The sequence below is a fragment of the Lissotriton vulgaris genome, chromosome 2_1 (genome assembly GCF_964263255.1).
Source record: "Lissotriton vulgaris chromosome 2_1, aLisVul1.2, whole genome shotgun sequence".
Taxonomy (NCBI): Eukaryota; Metazoa; Chordata; class Amphibia; order Caudata; family Salamandridae; genus Lissotriton; species Lissotriton vulgaris.
Window position 1 is genome coordinate 72,189,053 of NC_141687.1, and position 23,326 is coordinate 72,212,378.

Genomic DNA, 23,326 nt, shown 5'->3' on the forward strand with positions numbered 1-23,326 from the left:
TATGACATTTAATAAAACTGTGCTTTGATTTGCTGAAAATATAACACTTTTGATCATACCAAGATGATTTAGCAGTGATTAGATATGCAAAAATAGTTTATAAAAACCATTGATTTTGGGGGTGAGCCAGACCTTCCTCATGAACATTCCGATGCTGCTAGCAATAGTGTCCATTTCTCTTTTGATTTTACCCCCCCACTTCAGCAATAACAACAGCCATGATCTGGCACCAAATTATAACCATTTCCGTTACAAATACAATTAATTGAAAGCTTTATGTGCAACATTAAAAGGTGCATGTGACGATTGCATCTCAGATGACACCTCAAAGGTATCCCCTTACCTTCAAGCAAGATGTACTTGGCCGCTCCATTACTTCACTTCTCTAGTACAGAACTCCATTCCTTTATAGCTAGACATGGGTAGAAGAGAAAGTTGTTAAATACAAAAAGAGCTGCTCCTAGTGCAGTGACCCTGGTGAAGTTATGCTCGCATTGTGAGTGAGGGCATCTCACAAAATGTGACTGACTGGTCTCACACACCACCTGGTGTCATGCTTCATCATTCACCTGGTGTAATGCTTCATCATTGACCAGTTCTCGCCCTCTAAAACCTTTGTTTGATAGAGGGCGGGCATACACCTGACGACAGGGATGCACTGCTAAACTAAGTGGGGGCCCGTGAAAAGGTGAGTCAGAATAAAAAACAAAATAGTTATTAAATACATTTTAAAGTGACTAATAACTATATAATATTAAAATCAGTGGACGGTGTATGGGGAAATTATTGTCCCCTAACCGTAGTGTAAGCGGTCAACATGTTTCTGCCGTGTTGGCCCTAGTAGGTCCAGGGCATTCATCAAGACCTAAGTATCAAGAAAGGGGGCTCTGTTCTTACCAACTGGTGGCAAGAAGATACCACTGTGCGGGTGTGACCTGTGTCACTCTCCACTTCCGAAATGACTGCCAAATGTCAAGCCTAGATTTGTAAAGTGCAATAAATTATATACAAAGCTGTAACAACACACTTGGTTCATGAAAGAATACTTGAAATAATGCATTCACTGGTTCAATTAAAAAGAGTGACTATTAATGTGACATGTGACACTCTATATGTGTACACAATTTCAGAAAATCAATGAAGTGAGAAAGGATCTCACTATTCTTACCCTAAATGCAAAAAGTACGTGCCACATGGGAGGGGGGATGGAAATCTCCAGTTGTCAGCTCTGAAAGGAAAAAATATATAGAGACCACATTCTGCGTGAACGGCACCTGTGATAAATAAAGATACAGTTTATGCAACTATAACGTGTACAGTGCATACTTACTACAGAAAACTATGACCATGGATGAGGACAAATGGAGTCTAGTCAAATGCCTGACACAGATGCTACTCCCTTTTGAGGTTCTCACATGGGAAGTTAGCAAGGAGGACAGTACGATGGGCGAAGGTTTCCTGTTGTTACATCGCATATAAGACCAGGTAAAGAAGGTGTCTGAATGGTTTGCCCCCGCAGGTGAATGAAAACCCAGAAGCGCATGTATGGATGAGAGCTTAATCCTTCACTTTGCTTTTAATGCAAAGCTACACCATACTTGATCCACAGTACAAAAACATTCTGCCCACTTTCATTCCTTTTTTCTGAATGGGAAATTTTAAAATACAAGAGGTGGCTTGTAGAGCAAAACGTAGAATTGGATGAAGAACCACTGGAACTTCGAGTCCTATCCCGCAGTTCTGGAGTGTCACCTTCAACTTCCAGAGAGGACAGTTTTTTCTTACAGCAAGCCAACAATCCATCAACCAGAACACTGACAAGAACATCTACAGAGGCACCAAACCCAACCTCTAAATTGTATTGGTTTCAATCAGCAGGGCTCAAGTCCAGTGCAGAAGCGATGACAAAACAGGTTGAGCAAGTGGCAGTACCAATGACCATCCATATAATGTTCCAGGATTATCTGGATGATCCAAAAGATCAAAATTTGTTGAAGTATTGGTATGGGAAGATGAGCCAATGGCCTGACCAATGGCCTGAGCTCAATAAGCTTGCAATAAAGTTTCTGGGTTGTCCTGTAGCCAATGTGTCTGCTGACTGTTTGTTCAATGCAGCTGGTTCGGTTGTTAAATGGAGACAACCGGTCTCTTGCCTCAAAACGTGGAGATTAACTATGATCAAAATGGACCAACATATTTACTACACGTTTACAACGTTCCTGAAACAGCACAGGAGGAGGAGGCTGATTGGTCAAAATTGAAGCAAGTGTGTTAGCTGATCAACTTCTGGGTGAACCACCTGAGTTTGAGTTTCAGGATGAACTCTACTTCCCGGAATAAATATGCCAGTGCCCCTATAGAACTTTTTAATTATTTCTTGTTGTACTTCTACCTGTGCAAAACAAAGTAGCTAATGGAACATTATTATTCTTGTGTCATATTTATGCTGCCCCACCATTGTTTTTGGCACATATATTGCCGGATTGCAGTTGAACCAGTGTGCATTGAAGAAGCCTCCACAATTCCTTCATGACATTGGAGACAATGCCTGCCACCTTCCATGCTTATTGCCTAGTCCCTTTTACATTTTACATCACTTAACACCAGCACGTCTTCCCCAGAAGATCGTTGATTTACAAGAGTGCCTGGCAATACCAAATTCCAATGTGTTGCTGCCATTAAAGATGAATACCTAATACCTAAACTGCCCAGGCTTAGAAAGAGGTTAAACTACAACGATTGCAACAATGAGAGTGAGTGATTGTGTGAGTGATAATGATTGTTGATTCATGATGTGGTGGCTGACAGTGAGGGAGGGTGTGTGTTGAACTGTAATGCAGAAACTTTCTTGAGAGGATTGGTTTGCAATATTTTGGGGCCTGAGTGATGGGTGACCATTTTTTCCCTAGAGATGACTCGCCTTTACGCACTTACTTAGTGAACATTAATTAGCCTCTATGGTCCACTCCTATGATCCTTCTTTTTTTTCATCATCTAGGATGACTGGTCGGGTATCTGAGTCAGTAGGAGGATGGAGTAAATCCAGGCAGGAGCTGCGGGACTATCTCATCAATAATTCAACAACTAGAAGCAAGAAGTTGCTGAAGCTATTGACTTCAGTTCAAAGGTAAACCAAGATTCTGAGGCCTAGTACTCAGCTATGTGGAAGAGAGAGAGGTGTGTTTATTTGTGAAATGCTGCTGTGTCTGTGTGTGTGTTGGACTTGTGGCAAAAGTGAAATTCCGAGCCCCCCACTTATTTGTTTTGCTCCGCCTCAGAGTCTTCTTTATACACTCCTCATGAAGCTTACTTTCCTCTGTCCTTCTCCTAGACTCTTAAATACAGTTTCCCTTTCTTCTAGTCTCCTGCATGAATGAAAGGCAACAGCTGAACTTAACACTCCTAGTTACCTACCAGACCAGTCCAGACTGGCACCGAAAGAGTGGACATTCCTGAGAAGAATGCAGATGCACAATTTTTAATACAGTGTCATTTTCCTTTTAACAATCATATTTGGAGAACTGGGTGGGTGGGTTCACACCCCAACATAGAATACAGAACATTTAGATATCTGATAACTTGGGTCTCAGGGCAGAATTAGTGGTTGCCATGCATTAATATTTACTCTGTCATACTAATTCCTTCCACAACAAATTGATGATGAATGATGTGCTGCTTATTGCCCAGATTAATGTTGTCCTTGAGTAGTGTTTGTCCTTGTCATATCTTTCCCCAAATTACTTTACCCATCCATTCATCAAACACTTGACCCTCTTACCCTGGGCTGTGTGATTTATTGAAGTGTGGCTTAATTTACATAATCAATGGATCACACACTTGGTGGGGCGTATGTGGTGAAAGCAACACAACTTACTGCAGCATGTTCTAAGCTGTAGCCCACTCTGTCCCCATTTTCCGACCCGTACATGAACAGTGATCCATATTTTAGATGTAAAATGAAGAACATCAGTCCTCTGTATCATCATTCAGGCCTTGTTTTGAGTACAGGGCTGCAATAAAACTCTACAAAAGTGAGATAAAAGCGGCACAAGTTCTTTTTTATGACTCGAAAATTAACTCGGCTGCCAATGCCCCTAAGGAAATTTTAAAATAGTTAAATCCTTAATCTCTCCCCCCCCTGAGCGTCCATCTGCTGAAGGCGCACAAACCCGCTGTAATGACCTGGCTTCTTTTTTTTCCCCAAAAATCCAGGCCATCTATTCCTCATTCAGCAATACTAAGGATGATACGGAATCCACCTCTCCTATAATTTCTGACTCCACTGTCCCTTGTATGCTCGACAAATTTCCACTTCTTGACTCCACTGGACTAGACAGACTAATCCCTAAGGTCACCTCTGGATCTCCCAATGATCAAGCACCTCCTCAGACCCTCATTAAGGTCATGGATGTCATTCGACCAGTCATCTTGGATGTCCTTAATGCGTCCATCACCTCCAGATCCGTTCCATCACCGTGGAAGTGTGCGATGGTGAAAGCCCTGTTGAAAAAGCCCACCCTGGACCAGAACAACTTGGCCAATTATCGCCCTATTTCTTTACTTCCGTGGATGAGTAAACTGCTCGAGAGGCACGTTAATAACATCTTAGTGGACTATTTGGAGTCCAACAGTCTGCTACGTGCCTCTCAGACAGGGTTCCGTCCTCAGCACGGAACTGAAACCGCCCTCTTAGCGGTAACGGAAGTAGCCAGCGCTGTGTTGGACCGGGGAGGAAAAGTCGCCATTATTCTACTAGACCTCAGTGCCGCTTTCGACACAGTTAACCATGCCACGCTATTACAACGATTGGATGGCTTGGGCGTGTCGGGCGCGGCCCTGGAATGGCTGACCTCCTTCCTGGACGAACGATTCTTCCAGGTTTTTGAGGGTCTAGGTGGTCTCCCCCAAATACCCACTCAGGTGTGGGGTCCCCCAGGGCTCCTCCCTGAGCCCCACTCTTTTTAATGCCTACATGGAACCTCTAGATAGGATAGTCCATCCCTTTGGTGTGCGTATTGTCACCTACGCTGACGATACCCAATTGGTGGTCTCTTTGGACCACTCTGAGGGATCGTCTCCCACCTTAGGTCCCTGTCTAGAGGCTGTCACCAGGTGGATGCAATCTTCCTGTTTGAAACTCAACCGGGAGAAGACAGACATTATCCTTCTGGGCAACCCCCCCCGTCTGCCCTTGCATCCATCTGGCCACCATGTCTTGGCTCGCCTCCCGCTCCCAAACCCCAGATAAAGAGCCTCGGGATTTGGCTCGACAAATCACTTGATTTTTCGGTCCAATCCACCAAGACTGCCGCCACATGTATCGGGCTGATGAAAATGTTGCGCAAAGTGCTCCCTTTGCTCCCATTCCAGGCGAGGAGGGTCATGGTCCAGGCCCTGATACTCTCCCGCCTGAATTATGGTAATGCCCTCTACATGGGAGCTCCGGCATCTGTAATCTATAGGCTCCAAGTTACGCAAAACTGCGCCGCTCGTTTATTATACAACATCCCCCGCTGGCAGTCAGCGAAGAAAGTCCTAAAGGAACTTCACTGGCTCCCAGTGGTGGCTAGAGTGCAGTTCAAGGCCATGTGTATTTTACACAAATATTTCCACTGAAAAGGCCCTGCAATTTTACACCCTATAGTTACGCCATATGTCCCGTCCAGATCCCTTCGCTCCTGCTCCCTACAGCTGGCAACTACCATCAAAGTCAACAAAGCCCGCTGGGGTGGCCGCTCCTTTTCCCATAATGCGGCCAAGCTTTGGAATTCCCTCCCGCTCCCTCTTCGAGAGAATAGTAACCGTATGTCCTTCAGAAAGGCTTTGAAAACTCACTTGTTTGCAAAAACCTGCTAAACTACCCTGAGCCCGCCTTAAGCAATCAGTCACAAGCGCTGCGAGGCCTCCGGGTAGTTATGCGCCATACAAGTGTAATTTTTCATTTCATAACCGTAAACGCCTAACCTAAGCTTGTCCACTCCAGACTTTGAGTCCATTTTTCATAACTTGAGGACTTTGTAAGTTACTAGTAGCTCCCCATTTGCAAACAATTACTACTATTGTTATTTTTTGCATTTTATCACTATCAGGAATTCTTGTTGTCCCAGCATGTAGTACTCTGGTTTCAATTCTTTGTAAACTTTTTCTATAATATAATTCACTAACTTATTCTTTTTCTTTCCATTTAGTTGCCTATGATAGATAATCAATCATTCAGATGAATCCTATAGTTAAAGCTCACCTGGGTGGAACTGGAAGTGGGACCTCACTTGTGAAGTCATAATGCCTTCACTGCTATTGCTTCATCTATATTCAAGTAAGACAACTAGTATTGAGTGAAGTGATCTAGTTAACTTAGCAAGTAAGTAACTAACTGCTACGTTTATCTAGGTTGTTGTAGACAATATAAGTCATGGCATCATTCCCTCTAATGGTCAAGATAGTTAGAGTAGTATAACTCTATAACTAAGCACTATACTCTCTCTTAGAAGCACATAAACTAGCTACGTAAAAGCTGAAGGCAGCAGTGCAAAGTAAACATAAAACAAACTACTTCAGGCTTAAATTTTGACGAAATGATAAACTTCCTCCTTCATTTTTTCCCAAGGAAACCCACCCTCTCTACCCACACAACATGCCCACACTTCTTGCCAAACAGAACCAAGACCCAATGTCCTTAAATTCAAAATGTTCGAAGAAAATCAAACTCATCTCAACTCCCTTCCACCCTTTCCACCCAATCCCAACAACAATAAGTCCTTCCCGCCAAAACAAAACTTTTATAAAAGAGCAACAAGAGGGCATTTTGGATGTCGGTCCAGAGCTGGTCCAGGCCCTGCTCAATTGTGGTGAGCCGGCGGTCGATGGAGTACAGCCGCTGCAGGTAGCGGCACAGCAACAGCCTGGTGTTGTCAGTGTGGAAGCAGCAGGCTGGACTACGGAAACACCCTCTACACAGGAGCTTCGGCCAAACTCCTGAAACGACTATAACACATACAGAACGCCTCTGCACACCTGATCCCCGACGTCCCTTGGCCCAGCCACATCCCACCACACCTGAGAGACCTGCACTGGCTTCCCGTCAACAGGAGGAAGACTTCAAGCTCCTCACCCACGCACACAAGGTGCTCCACAACACCGGGCCTGCATACCTCAACAGACGACTCACCTTCTACACCCCAAACCGACAGCTCCACTCCACCGACCTTGCCCTCGCCACCGTCCCCTGCATCCGAAGAGCGACCACCAGCTGCAGATCGTTCTTCCACCTCAATGCCAAGACCTGGAACACCCTCCCCATCCTCCTACGGCAGACCCAGGAACTACTAACCTTCAGGAGGCTTCTCAAGACCTGGTTATTCGAGCAGTCCCATGGGACTTGAAGCAAGCTGCACTGGACCATATCGCAGAGGTTGGGATCTCAAGCCCTCTCCCTCACCCATCCCTACCATCTAACCTACCCTCATTAGTTCAACCTCCCGCCCGCACCGACTCTTCCACCATTCAAACAAGCTATACACCGACCATCTCTGCTTTCCTACTAAACACTCGGTCAGCAGTAAAACACCACCTTGATCTGTTTATCTTTCTGGACACCCAGAAACCCAAATTACTGTTCCTCACGGAAACCTGGTTTTGCCAGGACTCTCTGCCTAACTTGCTTGCGGCCTTGCCTTCCTCTTACTATGCGCTCAGGGCTGATCGACCTCCCGGCAAAGCAGGTGGGGGAGTGGCTTTGATTATTCGCTCTGATTTACACTTTCAATTATTACCCCATCCTCCCATCCCAGCGGTGGATTATTTAGTCGCACGTTCTAATTCCTTTCAGACACCTATCACATGTGTTCTGATGTATCGCCCTCCTAATAACATGCCACATTTCCTCCCAGCTTTCCAGGACCTGCTTGCCACGTTAGCCGTGAACAACTCAGTGGTCCTGGCACTTGGAGACTTCAACTTTTGGCCATCGGATCCCGCTGAAGATGCCCCCTCCAGAGACTTTACGGATTCACTTCTCAGCCTAAATTTCATATCTCACATTCACACCCCAACCCACATTCAGGGTCATATTTTGGACCAAGTTTGGTATTGTAAGCAGGACGCGTAGTCAGAGTTGCTTTCTTAAGTCTTCTTCTTTATTTTATAGTAGCGAGTAATACAGCAACATGAACACAGGACCTCCTCCGTCTTCCCTCCTAGTAACTGACTCCCTCTGCATTCTACCAACATCCTACCACGCACTCCACACTCGCACGCCATGCACGCTCTACACTCACATGCCATACACGCGCCACGCACACACGCGCCACACACACGAGACACTCAACACGATACATACACGAATACCACACACCCTCCTCCTCAAAAAGCTAAGGAACTGTCGGGGGAATTACCCTAACTTAAAATCCAAAAACCTTGCTGGCATCTTTCTTACTCTATCGCCACGGCGAAGACATTCACCACTAACATCAACATTAGAGCGAGATGATCCGACACCCTCAACATCTATAACATCTCTAGCACCAGAAGGACCAACGTCACCAACGTCAACAACATCTCTAGGCTCACACGTGCTTGCATTGCCAGTCAGCCTCAAATCCTTAGTCTTAGTCAAACCAAAATCATCACCTAACAAGTAACCACTACCAAACCCACCGTCAGAATGTACACCAACCACACCCTTCCTCTCATTACAAAAACTCAATTGACGAAAATTCCACCTTTTGCCATCTTCCAATTCAACCGCACTACCAAAAACCTTAATTACCTTTAAGGGTTTGGACCATACACTTTCACCTTTCAATACTTTCCTAGGATTCTTCACCCTCACCATCTGACCTATCTTAACTAGAGGCCAGTTACATCTATTTCCATGATACTGCTGATTGCGGTCTTGATACCTTTTAACTTCAGATCTGACTTCTTCATCAACATTCTTAGTATTGCACTGCATTTTATTATTTCTTTTCCTTAACCACCAGGGAACCAACCCCGTAAAGGGCTTCCTGCCTCTCAAAATTTCAAAAGGTGTCTTTCCAGTAGCTGAGTGGGGAGTTACACGATACGCAGTCAACCTCTCTTGCAAAGCCTTCCTCCAGGGTAACCCTGCACTCAAAGCTAATTCAATCACTTCTTTGACCACCCTGTTGAAGCGCTCAACCTGGCCATTACCCTCTGGATGGTACAGTGATGACTTAATGTGCTTAATGCCCATTACCAACAAAAACTCTTCCATTTTTTGAGAAACAAATTGGGGACCGTTATCCGAAACTAACATTTCAGGTACACCCTCTCTCGAAAATACATCCTCTAAAAACTCAATGACAACATCCGTAGTCATTCCATTCACCATTCTTACCTCGGGCCATTTCGAATAATAATCCACTAATACAATGGCATAGCAATCTGAAGAAGATAATGCTGAAAATGGTCCCATAAAGTCAATAGCTACCTTCTGCCATGGGTACTCAGGAAGTTCCACCATGGTCAGTGGCACACTCAACGGCTTAGCCACTTTATCACTGCTGTTACAAATTTTGCAGTCCCTTACTAATTTGTCCACCATGGAGTCCACACCTGGCCACCAAAACCACTCCTTAACTCTTCTCTTTGAACTGGACATACCACCATGACCAAAATGGCTTCTCTCAGCAATATCCTTCCTTAAACCAACCGGAGGCACAATCCTGTCACCTCTTAAAATGATATCATTGACAATACATAACTCATCCTTAATCTTAGAAAAAGCAATAGATTCCCCACGTAAATATGACTCTCTAGGCCATCCCTCAACTATGAATCGTTTAATTTCTTTAAGAACTACATCCTTTTCCATTTCACTCACCCAAGATGCTTCAGAAACACTGCTAGCAATATTCTCAGCGTCTATAAGAAATACATCCTTAGCGGTAAATGCCACTTCACAATCAGTGTTAGTTTTTGCATCATGTAAATCTGCATTGGGTAGTCTAGACAGACCATCAGCGACAACATTGTCTTTACCGGGAATATATTCAATATCAAAACTAAACATTTGCAGTTTTGAAGCCAAACGAGCTAATCTTGGCGTTAAGTTCTTCCCACCTTCAGGCCTCAAAATGTTCACCAATGGTTTGTGGTCAGTACAAATTTTAAACTTCCTTCCCCATATATACATTCGGAATCTTTCAGCTGCCCATGAAGCAGCTAACAGTTCCTTTTCTATAACAGAGTAGTTACGTTCTGCTTTGGTCAAGGTGCGTGAAGCATACGCTACTACCCACTTTTCAGACTTGACCCGTTGGGAAAACACAGCACCAATGCCATACCCAGACGCATCCACAGACAAAACACATTCCGCAGTTGGTAAGAAGGGTTTCAAACAAGGCGTGGTAACTATTTCCTTCTTCACTTCCTCAAAACAAGTTCTCTGTTGATCACCCCACGAAAATGTAACACCCCTCTTTAGTAAGGATCTTAGCGGTTCAACTTTTGAAGCATAGTTCTCAATAAATCGTGAATAAAATTCTGTCAGTCCCAGAAATGACATTAATTGTTCTTTGCTTATAGGTTCTGGAACAGCTAAAATGGCATCTACATGGCTAATTTTGGGTCGAATACCATCTTTAGATATAACATGACCTAAGTATTCCACCTCAGATTTCCCAAATACACATTTCTCATTTTTTATAGTTAGCCCGCTTTTCCTTAATGCTTCCAGAACTGCAAACAAGCCATTATCATGACATTCTTTGTTCTTCCCAAATATTAAAATGTCATCCTGAAACACTTTAGCATTTTCGATCCCCTGTAAGACCCTACACATTTCCCTTTGGAACACTGCAGATGCACTAGCAAGCCCAAAAGGCATACGCTTGTACCTAAACATCCCTTCTGTGGTGATAAAAGCAGTGCAGTGTTTAGAATCGTCCTCTAACACAATTTGATGGTATGCACTAGTTAGGTCTATCTTGGAAAACCAAGAAGAGCCACCCACGGATGATGTCAATTCTTGCAAATTTGGAAGGGGAAATGTGTCAACCCAAATGGCCTCGTTTAAACATCTTAGGTCTACACACAACCGCAAATCGCCATTGGATTTGAGCGAAATAACTACTGGCGAAACCCAATCAGAGCTTTCAACTGGTTCAATAATATCATCACTACACAATTTTTTAAGTATCTCACCCAATTTTTCTCTATAACTAATTGGAACATTTCTAAGTTTCTGCCGAATAGGACATGCACCTTCCCTTAATATTATTCTGTGCTTGAATCCAATCATTTTGCCAATTCCACTTGAAAATACATCAGGGAATTTTTCTGGAAGATTTGAATAAACATCTTTTTCAACACACTCATCCTGAATAGAATAAACTGGAAATTCCCGTCTAGGATCAATTTTCATGCCTAAATCATAAATGTGTGGCCACCCCAAGATAGTCGCACCTTTATTGGCCACATAAATTTTTCCCTGACAAGAATTACACCCAAAAGATATTTTGGCTATTATACAACCTTCTAATGGTATTCTGTGTCCAGTGTAACTTCCAGGATGTATGTCAGGACCTAATAATGGCCTGCTGGGCCACAGAGATTTGAATGAATCCATACCCATAATGGTATACCAGGCGCAAGAATCTACCATGACTTTTACTTCTAATCCATCAATATTAACAAAACAAGATGGTAACTTTTTAACCCTACTTGTCCCTTTAACCACTTCATCGTGGATACTGCATATGTCACCCACAACATGAAAAACATCATTTTGATTCTCATTTTGAATACAATTAACATCATCTTGCTCGTCATCTTGCAAATAATTGACTTTAGCTTTGAAATTCCGACATACTCTGGTAAAATGTCCTTTCTTTTTACAGTTGGTACAAATTTTATCAAGAGCAGGGCACCATTTATAATTTGCTAAATGAGTAGACGACCCACATCTAAAACATGCAAATTTTTTCGGGTCATTGTTTCTTTCAAAACTTTTTTCATTTCCTTTCCTACTGGGATAAGATGAATAATTTGTTATCTTATTATCACTCTTGAATTTGGGCTTGTCCCCTTTATTTACCGCATTAATAGAATTAGGATCAGGATCATTCTTTTCATTCCTGACCTCGCGAATGCATTGGTCGGATATTTCTACGCCCCTAGCTACTTCAATAGCATTTTTTAAGGAAGTGCTTCCAGATGACCATAATTTCTCTTGGATTTTCTTAGATTTAGTTTTCATGAGAATCTGATCACGCAAAACTTGGTCGTACGTCATACTTTCAAATTCACATGTGACAGCCAAACCTCTTAGAGCTGACACATATTGATCAATAGATTCGTCACTTTTTTGAGCCCTTGAATAAAATTTGAACCTTTCCATCACTACGTTAATTTTCCTCCCAAATCTTTCTTGCATTTGTTTAACGGCACATTGGTAAACCCCCATGTCACCAGCATTCTCAATTTTGGGAAGGTTTTTAAATTCCCTTAATCCTACAGCACCTAATCTATGTTTAAGCAAAGAAACCTTTCTTTCTTGTGAAGACTCTTCCTCAGCTAAAACTTCTACGTAAGCTTCAAACATATCTAACCATAAGTCCCATGCAATAGGAGGTTCACCAGATTCTGCTAAAAAAAATGGTGGTGGATGAATTGAAGACATTTCAATAAAAATAGTTACACCATACAAAAGAAAAAAAAATCTTAGGAAATTCCTTGTAAATACTTGCGCAAAAAGTTCACCAAAGTTCAAAATAATGTTGATGGCTAACTTCCTTATAATTATGTTGCTCAGATAGTTGCTAATGCTTGCACAAATAGTTCACCAGAGTTCAAAATAAATAAAAATACTTAAGCTCTCAAGTTTATGTTGCTCAACAATTTACCAAGGTTAAATAATATTAAAACTGGTACTTCACAGATAAAACGGCAAGCGGCGTTAAAATCAGCATCCGGCAATTAGTATTTGTTGAATTCTTTTAAAAACAAGTTATTTCCTTAACGCGTTTTGCACTAGACGCGTTTCTCCGTTAGCGCGTTGCTAGGATACAAGAAGCAACAACAATGGCCGCTGTACGTGAAGAAAACATCGTGGAAACGTAAGCGTAATGACGATGAGAAGGTCACGTGATGACGCTTGGCGTGGTGATGACGCTTCGGAGTTCCACAATGACAACAACAGCTTGCGCTCGTGCCGATGCTGGCCCGGAGATAACTTGAAAGATGCAGCTTGCGCTCGTGCCGATGCTGGTCAGAAGATAACTTGAAAGATACACTATGAAAAATAGTGTATTAAGAGGTAAAAAAATTTTTTAAAACGTACCAGTTTATCGAGAAGATCGCCACTCGAAGGAAGTTAACGTTGTAAAGTTAGTTGAGCAGAATTTCATGAATTAAGTAAAATTTGAAAAAGTCCAAAAAAAAAACGTGCTCAATGTTGCTGTCGCTGTAGATCCCACTCGTCGCCATATATTGTAAGCAGGACGCGTAGTCAGAGTTGCTTTCTTAAGTCTTCTTCTTTATTTTATAGTAGCGAGTAATACAGCAACATGAACACAGGACCTCCTCCGTCTTCCCTCCTAGTAACTGACTCCCTCTGCATTCTACCAACATCCTACCACGCACTCCACACTCGCACGCCATGCACGCTCTACACTCACATGCCATACACGCGCCACGCACACACGCGCCACACACACGAGACACTCAACACGATACATACACGAATACCACATTTGGTCCCTTAACATCCCTATCCACGCCCGATTGTTACCCCTTGCCTGTGGTCCGACCACCACCTGATTTCCTTCTCATTGGATCTCAGTCCGACCACAAAACCCCCCCTGCCCAAGAACATCTGGGCTCGCAACTGGGGCAAAGTTGATACTTCGGCACTCTGCTCCTCCCTACTAGCATCTAGTCCACCCTTGGAGGGGCTTACCACATTACTTCAGGCCGAAACGCTGAATACATGGCTGACTAACGCATGTGACCAACTGGCCCCCTTAAGACGTATTAAGGTAAGACGTGCCCACGACGTCAATAAATGGTTCAGCCCAGAACTTAAGGAGAAAAAATTGTCTGTCCGCCGCGCCGAACGTGCTTGGAGACGCACCTACTGTACCGCATCAAAACTACTGTACTCCTCCGTCCAGGCAGAGTACAAAAAAGGCATCTTAGACGCTAAAACCTCCTATTTTTCAAATAAGATTATCCGGGCCGAGAACCAACCCAGGGAAATTTTCGCAACAGTATTCGAACTGGCCTCTTTTGACAGGACAACTTCCAAGCCGGCACCCTCCCAGCTCTTGTGTGACTCCTTGAATAACTTTTTCATCAATAAAATTTCAGACATCAAAGTCAACATTCCCCCTCCCTCCCCAGCATTTCTAACCTCTGATCCCCCTCCCAACACCTTTCACCTTGACCATTTAGCCCTGTTGTCTATAGAAATTTTCCTCCCTCTGCTTTCTTGCATCAAATCGGGATCCCCTTCTGACCCCTGCCCGGCTCATATCCTGCGAGACATCTTTCTAACTTGAATTGAATTGAATTGAAAATAATTTATATTGCGCAGAACAATAACCCGAAGGTATCAAGGCGCCTAGCAGAAGGTCAGGAAGGACCAAGAGGGGAAACATAGATCTTAAACATAAGCTTGCTTGAAGAGAAAGGTCTTTAAGGCAGTGCGGAAAATCTGTAGGGATGGAAGGGATCTCAGATCCAAAGGAAGTTCATTCCACCACTTAGGAGCCAGAGTGGAAAAGGCTCTACCGCCCCACCTGGCTTTCCGTACACGGGAAGTTGCAAGAAGCAGCTTCCCGGAGGAACGCAGGTTTCTGCGGGGAACATAGTGGGAGATAATGGATCCAATTCCAGTGTCGCTCTTTTTAGCAATGGCTCTGTGGGTCATACACAGGACCTTAAACCGAATGCGCAGTTCCACCGGCAGCCAGTGCAGAGTTTTTCTGGCTGCCGTGGCTGAAGAGCGTCTGGGGATATCCAGCACAAATCTGGCTACGGCATTTTGGACCACCTGCAAGCGCTGCAGCTGTCCTTTATTGAGACCTGCATACAGCGCATTGCAATAGTCCAAACGCGAGCCGATGAGAGCGACAGCTATTTGTTTTCTTGCCTGGAGGGAAAGAAATTTCCTAACCCTACGGAGAGTGTGAATCAAGCCCCAGCAAGTGGAAACAGTTCTGCTCACCTGGTTGCCTAGGTCGAGGGCAGGATCTAATATCACCCCGAGATTTTTAGCAGAGGAGGTGGGGGAGGGACAGGTACCAAGGGAGTCAGGCCACCAATTGGCTGACCAGATGTTTTCTTTTCCCCCAAACACCATCACCTCAGTTTTCTCCCCATTCAGTTTCAGAGAGTTCAAAACCATCCACCTACCGACCGCCTCCATGCAAGATCTAAATTTGGAGGCGGTTGGTTCATCTGAATGGGGTAGAGAAACGAGGATTTGAGTGTCGTCTGCATACGAGACTACCTCCAACCCGAAAGATCTTATAAGTTTGGCCAGTGGGGTGACATAGATATTAAAAAGGGTCGGGCTAAGGGCCGACCCTTGAGGAACCCCACATAGCACCGGACGGGATGGAGATAGAAACTCCCCAAGTTTGACTCTTTGTTCCCTCCCTGTAAGGAAGGAGGTCAAGAGATCAAGAGCTGCATTCTTCACCCCCACCTCCCTCAGCCGGGATGTAAGGACCGAGGGGGAGAGGGTGTCGAAAGCCGCCGTAAGATCTAGCAGGACCAGGAGAGATGTCTGGCCCTCATCTACTGATGTACGGATCTTATCAAGTACGATGGTGAGGGCTGACTCAGTACTAAATTCCTTCCTGAATCCATGCTGAGAGAAGTCTAAGCATCCAGAGCTTTCGACAAAGGCGGCAAGATGTTTGTTGAGATGAGTTTCAAGCATCTTGGCAGGAGCGGGGAGCAGGGAGATAGGCCGGAAGTTTTTTAGAACCCCCGGATCCAGGGAAGCCTTTTTCAGCAGGGGTTTCACTACCGCCTTCTTCCACTCTGCAGGGAAGATACCATCTCTAATTGCAAGATTCATTAGCTCCACCAAAGGAGGTAGGAGGGTCTCCCTACATTGTTTAATGACCTTCAGCGGACAAGAGTCCAAAGGAGATCCGGACTTAGTCTTGGCTAACAAGAGCTCAAGATCTTGTACGGTCAGCGAGGGAAAGGTGTCCAGAGTGCAAGGAGTGGAGATTTCAGTGATGGTTAGACTCATCTCCACACCAGGTGTAGGTGCACTGAGGGCAGCTCTTTGTTCCTCAAGGGCTAGGTAAATGTCCTGGATCTTGGAATGAAAAAAGGAGGCGATCTTCTCGCAGAGATCCTGTGAGGGGATAACGGGGTCAGGGACTTGCAGTCTAACCAGGGAATCAACAGTTTTAAAAAGTTCCTTCGGGGAAGAAAGCGAGGAGGTCACTGTCACGAAGTATTGTTGTTTAGCCTGCAAGATTTCCGCCTTGTATTTTTTAACCAGAAGTCGATGCGCATCCTTGTTTTTAAAATCCCAACTGGCATGCCACAGTCTCTCCATTCTCCTCACTTCTTGCCTAAGAAGCCTAAGAGAGTTAGAAAACCAGGGGGCAGAGGGTCTCTTTCTAGCGCGGCGTCGGGATTGTTCTGGGGCCAGTTGATTCAAGGCCTCAGTCGTGACCTGATCAAAATGGGCGACTGCAGTCTGAAAGCTGCACGGGCCTGAGATGGCAAGGTTTGCAGCCCAGGGCACGAAGGAATTGCTGTTAATATTCCTAAAATTCCTCGTCGTCTCTATAGTGTGGTTTGCTGGTATAGGGGACTTTACCCTATGATGATTCAAGAGGAAAGGGACCGCCAGATGGTCGGACCAAGAAAGATGGATCGGGTCCTTGGTAGTCAGACGAGGATCATTGGAGAAGATGCCATCTAGGGTGTGTCCTGCACGGTGAGTAGCTCCCATGACACGTTGCATAAGGCCGCAAGATTGTAAGGCCTCAGTAAGACAAGAGGTGTCAGAGAGGTCGTGTCGTTCTAGGTGGTAGTTGAAGTCACCCATGATGGAAAAATTATCTAGACCAAAGTAGGGTTCAAGAGATTGAAGAAGGTGGTGCGTGAAATGAGTTCTCGAGCCGGGGGGACGGTAGATAAGAATGCCATTAAAGAAGGGGCGTTGTTCTTCCTTTATTGAAAAGTGAAAAGCTTGAAAGCTATCAGGGAAATCAGTCAGGGGTACAGTGTGGCATTGAAGGTGATCCTTCCCCTCCCCTCACTTTCCTTAATGAGATACTCAAGTCAGGTACCGTCCCCACCTATCACAAAGCCGCCACCATTATCCCTATCCTAAAAAAACCAGGCGCAGATCCTACAGCGCTTGCAAATTTCCGGCCGATCTCTCTCCTCCCCTACCTAGCCAAAGTCCTAGAACGCCACGGTACTAAAGTCTTCAGTTCTTTCATCGAGGACAGCGGTTATCTTGCACCTTGCCAAGCCGGGTTCCGCCCTCTCCATTCCATTGAAAAAGTGGTTGTATCTGTCTTAGACACACTCAAGTAGGGGCGGGACACGAATCTCCCCCAGGCATTGGTCCTGCTTGACTTGTCGGCCGCCTTCGACACGGTGGACCATACCATCCTTCTCTCGAGGCGGCAGGCATTGGAGGTTCTGCCTTGGCCTGGTTAAAATCGTTCTTGAGCGATCGCTCACAGGCAGTCAATCTGGCGAACTTTTCCTCCCAGGCTCGCAAAGTTCAATGTGACGTCCCCCAGGGATCTTCTCTTTCCCCCCTTCTTTTTAATTTATATATTTTTCCTTTCATCTTTGCACTGCAGGGGATGGAGGTCACAGTGTTTAATTACGCCGATGACCTCCAGATCATTTTTAACCTCTCTGATTCCCCTGACTCTATTTCTAATTTCCAATCAGTGATGGTCTTTGTCAGGGATTGGATGAGCTTTAACCATCTCAAGCTCAACCCTGACAAGACCGAGCTTCTCCTCACCGGTGGTAAACTTAACCCCTGGTCTTCTTCATTTTGGCCCCCCTCTCTTGGTCCCTCCCCTTCCCCTTCTTCTTCTGTCAAGACCTTAGGGATCACTCTCAACCATCAACTCACTTTACACTCCCAGATCAGCACAGTGGTTTCCTCTTGTTTTTTCACCTTACGTACTATCCGGAAGGTATTACGGTTTTTCTCTCTCTGCCCTCAAACTGATCATGATGGGTATGGTCCTCTCTCGCTTAGATTATGGGAATGTCCTGTACAATGGCGCCCCGGCATATTCCATCCGACGGCTTCAATTGGTGCAGAACCAAGCCGCCCACCTGGTACATGGCTTACCCAAATCACATCATACCACTCCCCTCCTAAGATCCCTCCATTGGCTCCCTATCAGAGAAAGGGCCCTTTTTAAAATGGGATGTATGATGTTCCAGGCCCTTGTGGGAACTGCGCCTTCTTTCATTAGGTCCAAAATCGTACCCTATATCCCTAGCAGACAATTGCGTTCTTCTTCCTTGTCCCTTTTGGTGGTGCCCAGGTTCAAGAAGAGTAGAATGGGAGGCTCTAAGTTCTCTGCTCTGGTGCCGCAATTTTGGAACTCTCTACCTCTCCAAATGAGATTAACATCATCTTACCTGGAGTTCCGCAGCACCCTAAAAACCCATTTGTTTTCACAGGCCTTTAAAATTTAAATTCTCCCTTTCACTCAGGAATCATTCTTTCTCCTCAATAGCGCCATGAAACCGCCTGCTGTACGAGCGCTCAATAAATATTTTTAAATTCAAATTCAAAATTCAGTAGCAGCACCCTTCCACCCTCATGGGTGAGTAGTGTGCTTTATAAATGTTTGATTGATTGATTGATTGCTTGGGAGGGCACAGCAACAGTTGATGGAAGATGTCGCTGGCAATGTGATGGACGAGAGACTGGATCCTGAGGGGGACCGGCTGCACTGGGGCCCGGCTGAGAGGCAGTTACATCCTCCTTCACCTGTTGCAGGACCACCAGCGTCTGATACTGTTGCTGGATACGCTCCAGCCTCTCCTGTCACAGACGGGCCGCTATCTCCTGCCTGCCGTGTGGTATGGGTGGACCAGCAAGCGCAGCTATATTGAGAAAAACCAAAAAAGACAAATTGTAAATAATGATCTGGGCAAACAATGGTTCTGTTTTACTGGTTAGCACAGTGGCAGTACATTGGTGGTCATCTAGGGCCCTTGGAATGTGATGTTAGTATGATGTTAGTATGATTAGAAGAGTTACAAGTCCAATTTTATATTTTACCCACACACGCCTTCCATAAAAAGCACTGACTCTGTGGCAAAAAAGTATTAAAAGTCAGAATGCCACCGGATTAAAAAAAACTGTGATTTTAATATTTTCTTCTTCTAAAGGCTTTTCAAGTAACTATAAACAGACACTTTGAGTTGAAAAATAAATTACCTCTCATTAATGATTGGGCATTATGCTCTATGGACTGGAGTACAAGCTGTGTGTTGTGCTAAAATAATGAAGACATGCTCATTGCTAACCAGCGCATTGGTAATTTTGCTACTGTGCAGCTGGGACAGCTATAATTGACAATTATCTATTTTTGATTCCAATGGCCCTGCTCTTCTTCTAATGCATTTCCCTTTCTACCCTGACTCCAAAGAGGCAGATGAATAATCAATAAGATACTACATCACAAACCTCAAATATGAAATGCTGATATTAATATTCTCCTGACTGCCCTAAGTATTCATTGAGGCAAATGGTGGACCTCTCTATGTAGATTGTATTTGGCACATTTTTCACTCTGTATCCCAAACACCAAACTTGACATCAAATCATGCACGTACTCCTACTTTACTTGGTGGCCTTGCCCACCACCACATATTATTTCCAACAAATTCATTCACTGCTCTGTAAGCAAGGAAAGGAAACCTGACTTATTCTACTGCAGGGTGGATGACGGCCAATTCACTCAAGATTAATCCAGACAAAACGGAGGTCCTGGCCGTGACCAATGATCCCATCCCTTGGAACTCCCACTATTGGCCTCATGAGCTGGGAGAGGCTCCAGCCCCAGCGGTAAAAAGTTTGGGATGCCAAACTCTCATTAGCTGCCCTGATCCTGGCTTGCCTGGACTACGGCAACATGCTCAACATCGATTTACCAGACTCACTGGTGGGTAAACTCCAGATCGTGATGAATGACGCTGTCAGGCTAATCTTCAAACTACCTAGACGCACTCGGGCACTCGGGCATCACCCCTACTGCAAAAACTCCACTGGCTACCCATAAAGCAGAGGGCAACATTTAGGGGCCTCTGCATTGCACATAAAGCCCTCTATGACCAGGCACCTATCTACATCAAACAACTACTTGAGAAATATTCCCCTTGCTGCTCGTCAAGGTCCTCCACGGTTGGCCTTTTAAAACGCACACGATTCAATTACGCCTTCAAAGGGGGCCGAGCTTTCTCCATCCTCATACCCACACTTAGAAAAAATTGAAGACCCTTCTTTTTACAGAAGCTTGAGCCTAACTGTATACTTCTCTCCCTGGAACTGACGTTGCTCTTCTTGAAGCGCGTAGAGACCTTTTTGGTTTTAAGCGCTCTACAAATCAAAATTAACAATAACAATAACAATAATAACAGTAGGGCAGAGGGATTATACAGGTAGGATACAGATTTTTGATATGGAATAGAAAGGCCACTACACTGATCATCGTACAATTTGAAAGGGATAAATCAGAACAAGAACCCACCCACCGATCCCACCAACCCAGACATCGCAGCCCACTACCTCAGACAGTGGATCGATGACTGCACCACCACCCTCACCCACTCAAGAAACCCACTAACAGCCACGCCAACAAGAGAGCCACCTGGTTCACCGACGAGCTCCAGACCTCCAAACGCACATGCCGGAAAATGGAGAAGACATGGCTCCACGTACGCACACCAGACAACCACGCAGCCCACAAGGACGCCCCCCGCAAACACCACCACCTCATCAGATTAGCCAAGAGATCCTCCTTCAAAGACCGCTTGGATAACAACGCACATGACAGCAAAGAGCTCTTCAGCATCGTAAAGGAACTCTCCAACCCCAGCGCCAATACCAAAGACATCCCGCCCTCACAAGAACTGTGCGACTCACTAGCCATCATCTTTCACCGCAAGATCGCTGACATCCACGACAGCTTCAACACCACGACCGCCCGACTACGTCAGACTCCACCCCGCCTGTGAACACCACGGCACATACCGCCTGACTCCTGATCCAATGTCAACGACGACGAGACATGCAAGGTCATGAACTCCGTCTACTCAGGATCTCCATCTGACCCGTGCCCTCACCACGAATTCAACAAAGCAGACGCAGCCATCGCACCCCAACTACGAAAGATCATCAACATCTCCTTCGAAACAGCGACATTCCCGGAAAGCTGGATGCACGCGGAAATCAACACCCTTCTCAAGAAGCCCAAAAGCGGACCCCAAGGACCATAAGAACTTCCGGCCCATCTCCCTGCTCACCTTCCTGACAAAGGTCATCGTGAAAATTGTCAACATGCAACTGGCCCGCCACCTGGAAGACAACAACATCTTGGACCCGTCCCAGTCCTGATTCAGACGAAACTACAGCACCAAGAAAGCCCTCGTCGCCACCACAGACGGCATCAGGCGCCAACTAGACAACGGCAAAACATCAGCCCTCATCTTCCTGGACCTGTCAGCCGCCTTCGACACTGACTGCCATCACACTCTAAAGACACGCCTCTTAGAAGCCGGAATCCAAGAGAAGGCTCTCGACTGTACCACGTCCTTCCTCACCGGCAGAACCCAGAGCGTCCGCCTCCCACCCTTCCGATCCGAAGCCACCAACATCATCTGCGGCGTCCCCCAAGGCTCATCCCTCAGCACAATGCTGTTTAACATCTACATGGCCCCCCTCGCACAAGTGGCCCACCATCATGACCTCAACAGCATCTCCTATGCCGACGACACCCATCTCATCCTCTCCCTTACCAAGAACCCACACACTGCCAAAACCAAATTCCACAAGGGAATGAAGGCTGTCGCCGACTGGATGAGGAGCAGCTGTCTGAAGCTGAACTCGGTCGAGACGCAGGTCCTCATCCTTGGACCCACCCCCTCACCCTGGGATGACTCCTGGTGGCCAACACCCACCGACCACGCACGCAACTTTGGGTCATCATCGATTCCTCCCTCTCCATGTCTAAGCAGGTCAACATCGTCTCCTCCTCCTGCTACAACACACTCCGCGTGCTCCGCAGGATCTACAAGTGGATCCCGACTGAAACAAAAAGAACGGTGACACAGGTCCTTGTCAGCAGCAGACTGGACTATGGCAACACACTCTACGCAGGAATCCCAGCCAAACACCTACAACGCATCCAAAACGCCTCAGCCGGACTGATCGTCAACGCCCCCCGCTGTACCCACATCACCCCCTACCTAAGAGACCTAAACTGGCTCCCTGTCGACAAGAGGATCACCTTCAAGCTCCTCACCCACGCACATAAAGCCCTCCACAACGCCGAACCAGCTTACCTGAACAGCAGAGTCAGCTTCCACACCCCCACCTGACAGCTCTGCTTCGCCAGCCTCACCCTCGCCTCTGTCCCCCGCATCCAACGGACGACCTCCGGTGGCAGATCCTTTTCCTACCCCGCAGCCAAGACCTGGAACACCCTCCCTACCCACTTATGGAAGACCCAAGAACTACTCACCTTCAGAAGGCTCCTCAAGACCTGACTGTTCGAGCAGTAGCAGCACCCCCCACCCCTCAGCGCCTTCGGACCCTCACACGTAAGTAGCCCACTTTACAAGTACTCTGATTGATTGATTGATTGAACAGGTGTAATAATAAATCAGTTATGGGAAACCACAACATATATTCTGAAATAACTTCACTTCAGATGGTTATAAAAAGAAATGTGGCACGGGAGGCTGGGACGGAGGAACTTATGATAAAAAAAAGAGTGAAGTACTAAGAGGTGACTGAGTGGGCGAAGGGAAACAGCACACCTTGTGTGTTCGGTTTGCAGTGCATTGCAAACATTGTAAATGCTGCATTAACTGAAGCAGATGCACATTGCATTGCCAACACTGAAGTCACAAATTGACAAATACTGCACTTCTGTCATAGGTGGCAAAAATTCCAATGGGCGGGGAGTGCGGGTGATGAATGATGGGTGGGATACATCTGGCTCACTTAACAAATACAGTGAGCCAAGGGTGTAACAAAAAATAAAAAATACCCCACACTTTGAATCATTGCTTTGATAACTTTACATAAATAAAGAATGCACAGAAGGTCAGC